Source organism: Trichechus manatus, unplaced genomic scaffold (genome assembly GCF_000243295.1).
Source record: "Trichechus manatus latirostris isolate Lorelei unplaced genomic scaffold, TriManLat1.0 scaffold00066, whole genome shotgun sequence".
Lineage (NCBI taxonomy): Eukaryota > Metazoa > Chordata > Mammalia > Sirenia > Trichechidae > Trichechus > Trichechus manatus.
Window position 1 is genome coordinate 13,211,396 of NW_004444002.1, and position 13,188 is coordinate 13,224,583.

Genomic DNA, 13,188 nt, shown 5'->3' on the forward strand with positions numbered 1-13,188 from the left:
GGCGCTGGGGCAGGGGGCTCGCGAGCGGGCGAAGGAGTTCGAGTTGGGAGTTGGAGAAGAGCAGCAGGAGGCGGCGGCGCAGGGCGAAAAGTGGAGGTGGGCCTCGCGCGTCAGGCAACGGTCCGCAAGACCGGTCGCCCGGCTAAGGGAGGAGGAAAGGGTGCGGAGGCGGCGCGCGGCCCGGAGGCGCGGAGGCGCGAACCAGGGACCTGGGACTCCGCGGGCCAGTGGACGGGGAGAGTTGGCTGCCGGCCGGCAGAGGCGCGGGGAGGAGAGGAAGGTGGCAACGCCGGGGGGCGCGAGGGTGTGGGCGCGGCAGCGGGCGCTGGCTGCGCGGCCCAGCGCTGCTTCTCTCGCCCGGCTCGGCTCCTCTCGCTCTGCCCTCAGTGCGCGTCCGTGCCCTTCTTTGCTCTGCCGCTGATTGACTGGCCGGCGTGCGCGGCGACGCTCCGCAAACTTGGCCAAGCGGGCGGCCCTAAGGGAAGGGGGCGGGAGGCGGACGGGGGGGGTAGGTTCACGCGCGCTGGGGCTAGGGGTGGGGGGGGGGGGGGGGCCGGGACAGGCGGGAGCACGCAGGGCCGGGTCGGGAGAAAACCTGGAAGCGGCGCTGGATCCGGAGCGGCCAGCTCCACTTCCTAGGGGGCCGCACCGGGCGCGCGGCGCTCCCTGAGCGACACGCCCCGCCGGGCTCCTCCCTCCTCCCCTCCTCCCGTGTGGCGGGGAGCCTGCCCGCCGCCCCCCACTCAAAGAGAAAGGCCAACTTGTCCGCGCTAAAGGGCCCAAGTCCCCCAGGACTGGGCCGCCAGGGACTTGTCCCAAAGCCCACGTCGGAGCCGAAGGTCTTCCAAGCGCGGCCACCTGATCGGCTGCCCGCAGGCCAGAGCCGCGCGGAGCCCTCTCGCTTTGATACCTGCCCCTCCCCCGGCCGTCCTGCAGCCCAGGGTACGCTCCTACCGCCCAGCTCTTGGGCCTGGCGGGGAAGGCGCCCACATTACTCGCACTGCCTCGCTGCAGGCACCAGGGGGACTGGGGTCTCCGAGATGGCCCTAGAGCCTCACCTGGCCACCGCAGACCTGCTTCCCATCAAACGGTGCTCATGGAGCACTGAGTTGTTCCAAACCTTGGCAGTCTCCTCCCCTAACCAACACCTCAACAACACCACCCCCCATACATACCCGGTTCTGCTACAAGTCTAACCGAACCCTGAAGCAGGAGAACTCTCCCATTAGCCAGGCGATGGGACAAAGTCAAGGTTGGCCTCGGAGATCTTGGAGATGGCCTAACCCCACCTGCTGCCCGTAGGAAAACAGGCCCAGAGAAGGGAAGTGACTTGCTAATAGCACCCAGCAAGGGAGTGGTTCCAGACCCTAGGACACATGGAAAAATGGTAGCCTAGGGACCCCCCAAGGAACCCTGGTGGCACAGTGGTTAAGTGCTTGGCTGCTAACCTAAAGGTCGGGATTCTATCCCCACCAGCCACTCCTGGTGAGTAAGATACCTGGAGATCTGCTTTCGTAAAGATTTACAGCCTTGGAAACCCTATAGGGTGGTTCTCCTGTGTCTTAGAGGGTCGCTATGAGTCAAAATAGACTCCACAGCAATGGGTTAATGGAGCGATCCTCCCAGACCCCCTGCCCCCTCAAGCCTGTTTGGAGAGACTGGCCCACACTTCTAGGACCCAGTTTCCACTTAGCCTCCAGAAAACAGAATGGGCGAACCTTCCCACCTTCCAAGCTTTGTCAGATTCCATTAATGAGTGTTTTTGAAGCTCCCAGGGCTCCTTTAATGAAGGGAACTGTGCAGATTGGAAACTCGTCATTACTGTTGTTATTGTTACAATCTGCTTTAAGAGGTTAGGGTGAGAAGTGCCTCAGACACCTCGGGAGTGTGCTGGGAACTGGGCAGATAAAAGGGACTGGGACTTATTATTTGGCTAGACTCCCAATTCCCATAAAATTACACAGGGTGAAGATATGAACCATCATTACAATTATCTTCCTTATAGGGTTTGTTGAACCTTCCTTGCCTCTGTTTGTAAACCACATTGACATGGTTGGCTATGAGGAGCTGTAGAAACCAGTGGAACTGTTGTTTTAAATGCCCACTGCAGTCGCTTCTACATTTTATTAACTCGTGGAGACCATCAGCATAAACAGATTGTGACTCGTCCATATCTGGGACTTCCAATTTCTGTGGGTTGGCAGAACACTCTGAAACTAAGAGAACAGTTTTTCTAAATATGCAAACTCAACTACAAATGAATTTCATGCCATTTTCAAGGGACTTTCAAATAGCCCAGAGTTTTCCTCAATCAGATACACATCAGCTCCTCAGGCATTGCTAGGACCTAGCCCAGCACTTCTAACTTTCATTGATTGATGCATTTACTTAAAGATGTTCTTCACCAAGGAGAATTTGATCTGCGATGCAACCAAGATTAATAATGAAATGAAATCCAGTGACCATAAGAGAGAAAAGATACTCTCAAACCATGTAGGCCAAATCAGGCGGCTTCTTTTCACCCCAAGTCCTGGGGGAGCTCATTCCTTGCGCCCTGATTCACTCCTGCTCTTCCTCTTCAGTAACCAAAACTGGAGCCTTTTCCACCAGAAACAGTAGCCTCTGGCTAGAAACAGATCTGGACAAGTCTGAACTTTACCACACGAGGCAGGAACCCCAAGCCCTGCTCAGAGGTGGCTCCCACTTCAAAGCCTCCTTTCATTTAAATACAAACAGGGTGAACAACTGGCACTCTACGAAGCAAATACCATCCAGAAAGGAAGCTTTTCAGATGGTCATAAGCCCCCTCCTTCCCTCCCCTCCCCTGCCCCCACCTCAGCTCACCTCCTTAGTGGGGGTGCACCTACTCTTTGTAAGTTTTCTGAACGCCAAAGAATGGATTGGGGGCTGTATGTTGAATGTAAGAATCAATGACTTCTCAGACAAGTTAACCCTCATGTAACACTTTTTAAAAAAATTGTGGTGGTAAATACACATAACATAAAGCTTACCTTTTTAACCATCTTAAAGTGTACTGTTGAGTGGCATTTAGTACGTTCACAATGTTGCGAAACCTTCACCACTATCCAGTTCCAGAACTTTCCATTACCCCAAAAGGAAACCCATCAAGAAGTCGCTCCCCATTCTCCCCTCCCACTAGCCCTAAGCAACCGCTAATTTGCTTTCTGTCTCTATGGGTTTGCATATTCTGGATATTTCATATAAATGTGATCTTTTGTGACTGACTTCTTTCACTTAGCATAATGTTTTCAAGGATTATCCATGTTGTAGCATATTTCAGTGCTTCATTCCTTTTTACGGCTCAATAGTATTCTGCTAGATGGATGGATGGATGGATGGGTGGATGGGTGGATGGGTGGATGGGTGGATGGGTGGATGGGTGGATGGGTGGATGGAGTCCCTGGGTAGAGCAAACAGTTAAGCGCTTGACTACTAGCCAAAAGTTTGGAGGTTCAAACCCACCCAGAGGCACCTCGGAAGACAGACCTGGCAGTCTGCTTCCAAAAGGTCACAGCCTTGAAAACCCTATGGAGCAGTTCTACTCTGCACACATGGGGTTGCCATGAGTTGGAATCAAGTCCACAGCAACTAACAACAACATATAGATGGATATACCACATTTTGGTCATATAATACTTTACAGTTTGCAAAGTGCTTCCAGGTGTACCTTCATATTCTGTTAGAAAGTCTGGGTGTTTGTTTTTTTAAAAAAATAGATAAGCAAACTGAATCTCATCAAGGTTATGTGGCTTGCTCACAGCCACAGAGTTCTTGAGCGGCTAAGCCAGGACTAACTAAATCCCATGCTATTTCCTGTCAGAAAACACAATGCTGTGGGTCTCATTTAGGTTCAGCAGCAAACGTGCAATTGACTGCCCTGGTCCTGTAGAAATGTCCCTGCTTCAAAATAATAAATGTTCACTGAGCATCTATTATATGCCAGATACTGCTCAGTCCCAGGAGAAGAGAAGATGTATAGGCCAAAAGGAGGTTACAGTTTAATACACTGGGTAAGAATTATCTGCAAAGGCTTGCTTAGCTAGTATGCATTCATGGCATACCTGGTGTCTTAGTTATCTAGTGCTGCTATAACGCAAATATCACATGTGGGTGGCTGTAACAAACAAAACTTTATTTTCTCACAGCCTAGGAGGCTAGAAGTCTGAATTCAGGGCGCCAGCTCTAGGGGAAGATCCTTGTCTCTTTTCAGCTTCTGTTCCTCAGTTTCTTGGCAATCTTCACGTGGCTTGGCGTTGTCTATCTTCCCCCATCTCTGCTCGCTTACTTGCTTAATATGCTGTTTTATATCTCAGAAGAGACTGACTTAAAACACACCCTGCACTAATATTGCCATATTAACATAACGAAGAAAACCCATTCCCAAATGGGATTCTAACCACAGGTATGTTGTTGTTAGGTACCGTTGAGTCGGTTCTGACTCATAGCAACCCTATGTACAACAGAATAAAACACTGCCTGGTCCTACACCATCCTCACAATTGTTGTTTGCTTGAGCCCATTGTTGCAGCCACCGTGTCAATCTGTCTTGTTAAGAGTCTTCCTCTTTTTCACTGACCCTCTACCAAGCATGATGTCCTTCTGCAGGGACTAGTCCCTCCTGATACCATGTCCAAAGTATGTGAGATGAAGTCTTGCCATCCTCGCTTCCAAGGAGCACTCTGGCTGTATTTCCTCTGAGACAGACTTGTTCATTCTTCTGGCAGTCCATGGTATAGATATTCCATATACCACAGGCATAGGGGTTAGGATTTACAACACATATTTTGGGGGGACACAATTCAATCCGTAGCACTTGGTTTTTCCACGTGCTGTTGTCCTCCAAGCCAAGAACTAGTTGAGTCAGGTCCACTCTCTCAGCTTTTGGGGCACATTCCTGGCCTGCTGATATCTACCCAGTTTGCCACTTATGGGAGTAGAGAGTAGAAGGTAGCTTCCTCCCTTAATTATGATGGGTTATTGGCCTGTCACTCTCTAGTTCCACCATCCCCCTCCTCCCAAAGGCCATCAGAGTGAGCCTTTGACAACATCAACTAGACAGCATCCCTCCCCTACTTAAATCCCCCATAGCTTCCCATTACTTTCTAAATCAAGTCCCAAGTCCTTCAGCAGGCCTTTACTATTGGCTATAGTCTATTTTCCCAGCATTCTCATTGGCCCTTCCCAACCTGTCTTCTGTGCTCTGGCCCCACAACAACACAACATCATTCCCCATGATGTGATGCACTTCCTAGCTCCAAGCTCTGTCCCTTTTAAGAACGCCCTTTCATTCCCCTCTATTCCTTGGATAGCTTCTTTATACTTATCCTTCAAGACTCAGCCGAGATGTCACCTCTTCTGGAGAACCTTCCAGAACTCCCTCAAGCAGACAGTTGCTCCCACTCCAAGGCCCCCAAAGCGCTGTCTCTTAAATGACTCCCATACTTGCCCCTCAGCACAGGTCATGCTTTCTTTGAGGGCTCCCCCACACCAAGCCTCCAAGAGCTATTTAGGCTTTATTTTGATTTGCATATCTATTGCCTTCACGAGTATAGGTTCACCAAATGGGCAGTATCCCAGGGGAATCAATCATCTAGGTTTGTATGTATTTGAAAGATCCTGGTGTTTAAATATTAGCAACTACTTCAGAAATCTTAAAAGTTTGCTGGCAAAACTCAGCCTGTCTTGAAACCAGATTTGACCCAATAGCTTTCTTCTCTTACCCCAATCCTCTCCTCAAGCAATCAAGCTTGCAGTGTCTCTTGGTTATTTGCTATGTACAACGTTTGGTTCTATAAAGCCTTTAGAAACTTGAAGGACTAGGAGCCCTTGAGGAGCTTGGGGAGGTAGGACTCATGTCTACATGGAGAAAGATACTGGCAAGGTAATAAAAGGCACTGCATGTCCCCCAGGACAGTCATCTCAATTTGCTCCAGTTCAGTTTCATTCATGGCTGCCTGTCTCCTCACCTCTTGGTCCCTCTGGAAATTGTTACACAAGTACCAGTAATTTAAGGATGAGTCATCTGTAAGGAGTTAATAAATGTAGTCTGTTCCTGTCTTCCAATTTTATAAATCCCTTCCTTCTTCAGTATTCTTTCTCCAATGTCTAAAGTTTTCCCTACCCTTTCCTTCTCCCTCAGAGAGCCCATCCATGTTTACAGCTTTTAAACACCAGCTCCATATCCTCAGTCACCATACTTTCCTGTTTGTGCCAATGTTGTCCACTGCTCTCCAGTGTCATATAGTTGTTGTTAGGTGCCATCGAGTCGGTTCCAACTCATAGCGAACCTATGTACAACAGAATGAATCACTGCCCAGTCCTGCACCATCCTCACAATTGTTGTTATGCTTGATCCCATTGTTGTAGCCACTGTGTCAATCCATCTCATTGAGGGTCTTCCTCTTTTTTGTTGACCCTCTACTCTACCAGGCATGATGTCCTTCTCCAGGGACTGGTCCCTCCTGATAACATTTCCAAAATATGTGAGATGAAGTCCCACCATCCTCGCTTCTAAGGAGCATTCTGGCTGTACTTCTTCCAAGACAGATTTGGTCGTTCTCTTGGGAGTCCATGGTATATCGAATATTCTTCACCAACACTATAATTCAAAGGCATCAATTCTTCATTGGTCTTCCTTATTCATTGTCCAGTTTTCGCATGCATATGAGGCAAGTGAAAATATCATGGTTTGGGTCGGGCGCACCTTAGTCCTCAAAGTGACATCTTTGCTTTTCAACACTTTAAGGAGGTCTTTTGCAGCACATTTGCCCAGTGCAATGCGTCTTTTGATTTCCTGACTGCTGCTTCCGTGGGTATTGATTGTGGATCCAAGTAAAATGAAATCCTTGACAACTTCAGTATTTTCTCCATTTATCATGATGTTGCTTATTGGTCCAGTTGTGAGGATTTTTGTTTTCTTTATGTTGAGGTGCAATCCATACTGAAGGCTGTAATCTTCGATCTTCATCAGTGAGTGCTTCAAGTCCTCTTCACTTTCAGCAAGCAAGGTTGTGTCATCTGCGTATCACAGGTAGTTAATGAGTCTTCCTCCAATCCTGATGCCCCATTCTTCTTTATATAGTCCATCTTATCGGATTATTTGCTCAGCATACAGATTGAATAAGTATGGTGAAAGGATACAACCCTAACGCACACATTTCCTGATTTTAAACCATGCAATATCCCCTTGTTCTATTTGAATGATTGCCTCTTGGACTATGTACAGGTTCTTCATGAGCGCAATTAAGTGTTTTGGAATTTCCATTCTTTGCAATGTTATCCATAATTTGTTATGATCTATACAGTCGAATGCCTTTGCATAGCCAATAAAACAAAGGTAAACATCTTTCTGGTATTCTAGTATCATAGTTGTGCATTCCTTCTGTCTTCATTAATCACCTGGACCTATTGAGTTCTCCTTTCCATTGCATAGTTATCACTCCTGTCAAAGCCCCATTACCTCCTGTCTGGATTGCAGAGCCAACCTCCTAACAGGTCTTCTCGCTTCTAACCTCTCTCTCTTTCCATCCGTCTATCCATGCATCCAGCCAGCCATCTACCCATCCATCCATCCATGCCTCCATCCATCCATCCATCCATCTGTGGGCTGTCACAAAATCCATTTTCCTACATCGTTTGCAAGCATTATACTCCTTGGCTAAAAAGCCTTCAATAGGCAGACAATCTCACAATAACAGCCAGTATTTGTTTAGCTCTGTTGAGTGTAGGAATTCCTTTCACGTGTATTATCTGTGAAGTATGTATGATTTTCCCTAATGTATGGATGAAGAAACAGGTTCAGAGTCTTAAACTGAGGACTTCTGAGTCCAAGTCCAATGACACAGCTGCTTCTCACTATTCTTCAGGCCCAAAACATGCTCAGGAAAAAATTGAGGACAGCTGAAAGAGTGGAGAAGGTGGGAAGAGCCACAGAGGCAGAGTGGGGCAAGGCCATTTTTGTGAAGGGAATGGGGATTAATGAGGCCAGTGGAGGCCAGTAAAGACACTATCCTGACTGAGTACAGGGTTCATTTGGGAGACTGTCATGAAATAAGGTGCCAGATAACAGGAGCACATTAACCTGGGATCATGGTGTCATCTTGATCCTATCAACACAGAAGATTTATAAGCAGAAAGTGAAAAGATTAAAGCAGTGCGTTAGAAAGAGTGATCTGAAGAGGTGGAGAGGGATAGGGTAGACTGACGAGAGGCAAGTTAGGCTATTGCATTCTTCTCAGCAAAGGGATAAAGGCCCTGACATTTCCTCAACCAGGGATTCTGTATGTAGAGCCAGTCATAGTGGCTGCTGAAACGAAATGTTATTGTTGTTATGCTGTTAGGTGTCGTCGAGTCAGTTCCGACTCATAGAGACCCTATGTACAACAGAATGAAACGCCGCCCAGTCCTGCACCATCCTCACAATCGTTGTTATGCTTCAGCCCATTGTTGCAGCCACCGTGTCAATCCATCTTGTTAAGGGTCTTCCTCTTTTTCACTGACCCTCTACCAAGCATGATGTCCTTCTTCAGGGACTGGTCCCTTCTGATAACATGTCCAAAGTATGTGAGATGAAGTCTCACCATTCTCACTTCTAATGAGCATTCTGGCTATAGAAAGAATAAAGGCAGTGTTACCCAGGGAAAGAGGCTAAGCTACAGGGTCAGATAGACTATGAGTTGAATCCTGGTTCTCCCATTTACTGGCTGTGTGTCCTTAGGCAAGTAACTTACCTTCCCTGAGCCTCACTTTCCTCGTGTGTAGAATATGGATAATTATAGCATCTACTTCATAGATTAACTATGAGAATTAAAAGAGAAAATATATGAAAAGCATTCCTCATGGGCCACGAGCATGCCTATTTCATTTCTAGCCCTCAGCACTAGGCATGGAATAGAAAATATCTATGCATGGAAGTAATCTAAAAGCACTTAGCATACTGCCTTGTAGAAAGCACTCATGAATTTATCCATTCACTCATTCATTCAACAGTATTTATTGAGGACCAGCTCTGTTTTAGGATATAGTTATGAATAAAACAGATAAAGTCCTTTCTCTCGTGGAGCCTAAAGTCAATCTGGGGCTCAATAAGTAGTAGCTAATATTATTGATAAGGAGATCTGGTGGTGCAAAGGTTAAGTGCTCGGTTGCTAACCGAAAGGTTGGAGGTTCAAACCTACTCGTCAGCTAGGAAATCCTATGGGGTAGTTCTATTCTGTTACATGGGGTGACTATGAATTGAAATTAACTCAAGGGCACCTGACAACAACAATATTATTGTTATTATGATTGTTATAAATTCCACCTACTTCACAATTTGCTCAGACCCAGGCCAGCCAGCACTGAAATGCTATTTAGTACGACAGTATATTGGTCTAAGGAATTTGTATTGGAGGTACATGGATTACATCTGTATTGGTCCATAATTAGCACTAAATTATAGGAGTTCTAGGACAGAGAGGGATCTGAGTTACTTTATACAATATGGCCCTCTCGCTACAGGGAAGGTGTTTTTTGTTAGTCTCATTTTCCTGCTAGGTTAACTGAGGCCCAAAGAGTAAAATGATTATGCAATAACCATATATCTACTAGTATTGATATGTTCTTTACTACTGGCTCAAGGATTGCATCAAGTATACAGCTTTTATAAAAATTACCTTGTATGCCCCATGTTCATAGGAAAACAAAGGCCAAGGGTCTTCTCTACACCTAATCTTTTATTTATAGTCTGATTTATAAAGAGCATTTCTAATGACTGAAAAAAGAACCCACTTTTCAGGAAGTACATTTCCATGTGATGGCAAAACGATGGCCATAGATATTCATGTGACTCTCGCTTGTTGTACAGGGTTTGACCTACAGCTTTAGATAGAGAGTGTGCATTTCAATATAATGGAAGAGAGTTTCTTCTCTAATTTGCCTAGTGGACATAAATGTTCATTCATGGAAAGTAAAGTATTTCTTCCTATCCTTTTGATTAAATAAAAACACACTCACACTTTGTGTTTGGCACTTACATTGTGAAGACATTTCTGGAACATTCATTTTTCAGAAATGCTTATGTTAATCTTCCACATCTTACCCTGCTGATGAGAAATTCACACAGGCAAAAGGAGATGGGGGGTGGGGAGGCGAGGCAGGGAACTTGTCATTGTTCGAGCACAGGCTATTGGAATGTGAGATTTGGAAGAGACCTTGGCTTTCATGTAGTCAATCCACCTCAAACTTGACCAGAATTTTTTGTTTGAAATTTCAAGCCTGTGAAAGACCGTCCGTCCGAGGCAAAGCACAGCGTCCAACTTGGGCAACAGCAGTACCGGTAGTGTTGTCTAACCCTGCTTATTTTACTCGGGGTTTTAGTGAGAGCAAGACAGGGATCCCAGGTATCAAGCATATTGTGCCTCGAGACTGCAAAGGACAGCTAGTGACATGTGGTATTGCATATTGCATTTTATATGCATTCTCCGCCTCATTTGCAAAGACGGGCAAGCTAGCTATCTAGTGGCAGCTTCTCCGTCACAGAGCTCCAAGGAGCTGAAGGGCACCCTCCCCCAACCAGCCCTGAACATTATGAACGAGAAAAACAAGGTCCAGTTAGAAAGCAACGGGATGTTTTAAATGAGCATAAGAAAATTCTGAATGAAGTGCCAACTCAGTCTGACAGGGTTTTGGGATTGCGCTTCGATTCTGAAAAGTCAGAGTGCATTCCTTGTCTTCTTTTTCCTTCTCCTCCTCTTCTTTTTCCGTGGCACCACCATCCCTGCCTTTATGTGAAGAGACAATGTGCATTTTTAAGGAGACCCAGCAGGGAGCTGACATTTTTATTCCAAAGAGATACCACAGATAAAAAGAGTTGGGGAGAGTCAGGGTCAGACATAGTTTGACATTTGTCATTTTCTAACCACTGATGGGCAGTGTCTACGGAACTGCTGCTGTTCCTGCTGCTCTAACAATAACACATTCAAATGAGCAAGGAAACGATGAAACCTGGACAGACATTCCGAGCACAGTGGGGTCGGCCTTTCCCATGTCCCTCTCTGATGACATGTACAAGCTTCCCTTAGGCAGACTGGCTTTTGCTGATTCTAACTGACATGTTCTTAATAATTCTCAGAGGACATGATGCCTTAGTCCAGCATACACAGGGCTTGTAGGGGCGGGGTGGGGGGAGGATGAGGATACACAGACATTGGCAGGAATAAGGAAGAGGCACTGCCCTGCTGCTCCACTCCCACCATCCCCAAGAGAACCTTGCTGTTATGGATTGAATTGTGTCCCCCAAAAAAATACGTGTTGTAAATCCTACTATACCTGTGGTTATAATCCCATTTTGGGAACAGGGTTTTCTTTCTTAAGTGAATGAGACAGTATAGGCTGTGTCTTCAGTCTATCTCTTTTGAGATATAAAAAGAGCAGATTAGGCATAGAGAAGCAAGTAGAGTTAGGGGAAGATAGATGCCATGCCGCATGAAGATCACCAAGGAGCCAAGGAATAGAAGCTGAAGAGACAAGGACCTTCCCCCAGAGCCGGCAGAGAGAGAAAGCCTTCCCGTAGAGCTGGCGCCCTGCATTGGACTCCTAGCCTCCTAACTGTGAGAAAATAAATTTCTGTTTGTTAAAACCGCCCACTTGTGGTATTTCTGTTATAGTAGCCCCAGATAATTAAGACACCTGCCTTTTTTCCCTTAGCTTCCAGGAGTCAAGGTAAGGAGGCAGATAAAAAGAGTATCACAGGAAAATGTGTTGATGTAAGTCAAATTTCCAATTTTTTAAAATCAAACATTCTCACAGTCTAATTTCTTTGATACCTAACTTCATTTCCTTACAAGTATGGGTTCATATGAGTTTGCCTGCCTTTAATAAATATGTACAAATGATCTGGTTTTGAAAAGTTGCTGGGTTTTTTTATACATTTTTTTTTTATTGTACTTCGGGTGAACGTTTACAGAACAAATAGTTTCTCATTAAACAGTTAGTACACATGTTGCTCTAGGACAATGGTTAACAACCCCACTACATGTCAACACTGTCCTTACTCAACCTTGGGTTCCCTATCACCAGCTTTCCTGTCCCCTCCTGCCTTCTAGTCCTTATCCCTGGACTGCTGTGCCTCATTAGTCCCGTTTTGTTTTATGGGGCAAAAGTTGCTGTTTTTAGTCGATATTTTAGTTACGTTTAAGAAAGGAATGGGAGGAAACCTTCTGGGGTGTTAGAAAGGGTCTATATCTTGGTCTAGGTGGCGGTTACAGGGGTGTATACATATGTAAAAATTCGTCAGGCTATACACTTCAGATTTATGTACTTTACTGTATGCACGTTATACCTTAATACAAAAAGGGATGAGGAGGAAATCCAAGAAACCACTGTTATGATTTTCTGAGTAGAAAAGTTAGGGTGTGATATACACACACATATACGTACATGTATGTATATATAATTACAGATATATTTGTATATACATATATATGAAGTGGAGCCCTGATGGCACAATGGTTAAGTGCTCGGCTGCTAACCAAAATTCGGTGGTTCGAATCCACCAGCTGCTCTGCGGGAGAAAGATGTGGCAGTCTGCTCCCATAAAGACCTAAAGCCTTGGAAACCCTATGGGGCAGTTCTACTCTGTCCTATAGGGTCACTATGAGTCAGAATCCACTTGATGGCACACAATAATAACAACATGTATGTAGTATATATAGTTACGTAATTATATAACTCGGGGACTTTTCTGTGTTTTGGAGTAAGGACATGTGACTTTTATAATCTAAAAAATAATAAATACAGTATGTATATTTTAAATGAATGTCACTGTCCTGGTGAAGAGACGCCTCCACTTTTCTTTCTTCCTAATATTCCCTGTCTTTTCCTTATGTCATAACTCACTTAAACACGAGTCTTCTTTCTTCCTGAATTATTCTCAAGCGTTTATCAAGCAGCTACTCTCCAAATCTATCATTTTGGGGCCCTCAGGTGAGTGTCAGTGTGGGTGATGATTAGAACTTGGTGATGAGTTCTCACAACTTACCATGATGCTCAGAAGCTAGAAAAACTAGAAGAATGAATGCAATCAAGTCCTGGAGGGAGACCTGAGGATCAACAGTGAGAAGTGACTCTACATACGCAAGTATTATGGGGCCAAACTAGAGCCATTACCGGCTACAGAGCCAAGAATGA